Below are 2819 nucleotides of genomic sequence, written 5' to 3'. Positions count from 1 at the left end.
TTACTCATTGCCCTTTTGTTAATAATAATAATAATAATAATAATAATAATAATAATAATAATTTATTATTTGTACCCCGCCCATCTGGCTGGGTTTCCCCAGCCACTCTGGGCGGCTTCCACAGAAACCAAAAATACACTAAAATCACACACTAAAAAACTTCCCTGAAACTTCCCCTGTTCTAAGTCAATGTCAGGTTCCCATCCCAAAACACGACGTCTCTTCCTTGAGAGTAAAGGGGAGATCTTTATATAGGATAACAGCAGTATTGACTCAGCAGCCAAGCACTGGGTCCGGAAGTCAGGATTCTGAGGTAGTCAAGATCCCAAGGTGAGTGGGCATGGCAAGAGGTTCATAACCGAACAGACACTACAAAGATGTCCCTACAGTTGATGTGCTCTTCCCGCCAAGCTCTTAAAGACAAGGCAGAGTGAGCTCATGCACAAGACTCTCTTGCCCAATGCTCTGGGTGGGTGAGTCTGATCCCACCTACAAAGGTGTTCCCAGGTTCTTGAAGATTAGACAGTCATTATTATTACCTTTGCGACCCTGGTGACGCTGTGGGTTAAACCCCAGAGCCTAGGATTTGCCGATCAGAAGGTCGGTGGTTCAAATCCCCGCAACGGGGTAAGCTTCCGTTGCTTGGTCCCTGCTCCTGCCAACCTAGCAGTTCGAAAGCACGTCAAAGTGCAAGTAGATAAATAGGTACTGCTCCGGCGGGAAGGTAAACGGCGTTTCTGTGTGCTGCTCTGGTTCGCCAGAAGTGGCTTAGTCATGCTGGCCACATGACCCGGAAGCTGTACGCCGGCTCCCTCGGCCAATAAAGCGAAATGAGCGCCGCAACCCCAGAGTCGTCTGCGACTGGACCTAATGGTCAGGGGTCCCTTTACCCTTTACCTATTATTACCTTTATAGCCCACCTTTCTTCCAATGAGCCCAAGGTGGTGTACACAATTCTACCTCTCTTCACAACAACCCCATGAGGTAGGTCAGGCTGAGAGATGGTGACTGACCCAAGGTCACCTAATAAGTTTCGTGGTCAGTTGGAGGTTTGAACCCACGTCTGCCAAGTTCTAGTCCAGCACTCTAACAGTTACACCACCATGGCTCTCTGGTCATCAGTCTCCAACTCTGCCTCTACCCCTACCTGTTCAGCCCCTTCCCCTTGCTGGTCAAGAGGGGCAGGGGAGAGAGTCAGCAGTTCTGCCCCCCCCCCGCCTTGTACCTGACACAGGGACCTTCCTCTGCCATCCCTAGGTACCAGTCTTACAGCCCGCCACCTGCTCCTCCTTCTTCCTCCCATCTTGGGCTGCCAAACCAGGCCAGATTCGAGGGCCTGCCAAGGATATTTTGACACCTGAGGCAAACCACAAAATGGTGGGGGGCACCTCCCAAAGGGCAAAAGGGGTGAGGGAAGATCTAATATCAGGAGCAAGGAAAAAATAACGATCTGTATCAAAAGCAAGGGTGGGAAGGGATGAGCAGTGCCTCCTATTTGCCAAGATGCCTCTGTAATAATAGTAGTAATAATAATAATAATAATAATAATAATAATAATAATAATTTATACCCTGCCTTTCCCGGTTCAAAAACCGGGCTCAGGGCGGCTAACAACAAATTTAAAACAATTGTAAAAGCATCTTAAAATACAGCATAAAAACATGAATAACAATAAAATTCAAAATTCAGAAATCAATTTAGGGGAAATAAGCATTAGATAATCCCCAGGGCTAGCTGGCTGAATTGGTCCTATTTGGGCCAGCAAGGAGGCCAGGGGAGAATTAGCTGTGGGGTCTCAGAGCGGGTAATCTTTATAAAAGAGGAGGTGAGGGAAGAGAAGGGAAATAAAATATCAGGCTGAATTCAAATTAAAGGCCAGGCGGAATAGCTCTGTCTTACAGGTTCAATGGAAGGAGTTAAATCCTGAAGGGCCCTAGTCTCATGGAACAGAGCATTCCACTAGGTCGGAGCCATCACTGAAAAGGCCCTGGCCCTGGTAGAGGATAGTCTGACTTCCTTAGGGCCTGGGACCTCTAAACTATGGTTATTCATGGACCTTAGGTCCTCTGTGGGGCATACCAGGAGAGGTGGTCCCGTAAATAGAGGTGGCATTGGGGGGCTGCTGGCTTCCAAGGAGCATGCTGGGGCTGTTGCTCTCACCATGGCAGTGGCAGCAGCCAATGCATTCATTGGAGGCCGAATCTGCTGTCCCTATGAATGCTGCCTCCTAAGGTGGTTGCCTCAACTTGCCTCATGGTTGCGCCGGCCTTACCAAATCCTTACAGGACTGAGGGGCACACAACAGTAAGCTTTGTCATTTACGTAATTTCCCACTTCCCACCCACCCAATCTACTGTAGCTGGAAGATTTTAGTTTTTCCAGAATTGGGCCACGCATCATCATTATTTTGCCCCAATCAGCACACTACTGAGCAGTCCTGTATTAGGGGCTCTTAGCTTCTTGTTTGCAGTGTTTTGAGATTTCCTGTGACTGCATCCGGGAGAACTGCCTACAAAAAACGTGTCTGTCGGGGGAAATTTGCCCCAAACCCCTGATGAATCTTTGTGAGGGCTTTAAAAATCAGAAACCGGTTTAATCCCCACAACAACCCTGTGAGGTAGGTTAGGCTGGTCCAAAGTCAGGCCCAAAGAGCTTCATGTGGTCAAGAGCAGGGGAATCCGAACCCTGGTCACCTATGTCCTAGTCCAGCTTCCCAACCACTACGCCATGCTGGCTCTTTCGATGGGTCTACTCTGAGTAGGGCTCGGTTAGCGACAACCCAATAATAACAATCTTGCACGTGGCTGAGTTAAGGCCGC

Source organism: Podarcis pityusensis, assembly GCF_964106645.2.
Source record: "Podarcis pityusensis genome assembly, chromosome: 8".
Taxonomy (NCBI): domain Eukaryota; kingdom Metazoa; phylum Chordata; class Lepidosauria; order Squamata; family Lacertidae; genus Podarcis; species Podarcis pityusensis.
This window is presented reverse-complemented; position numbering follows the sequence as displayed.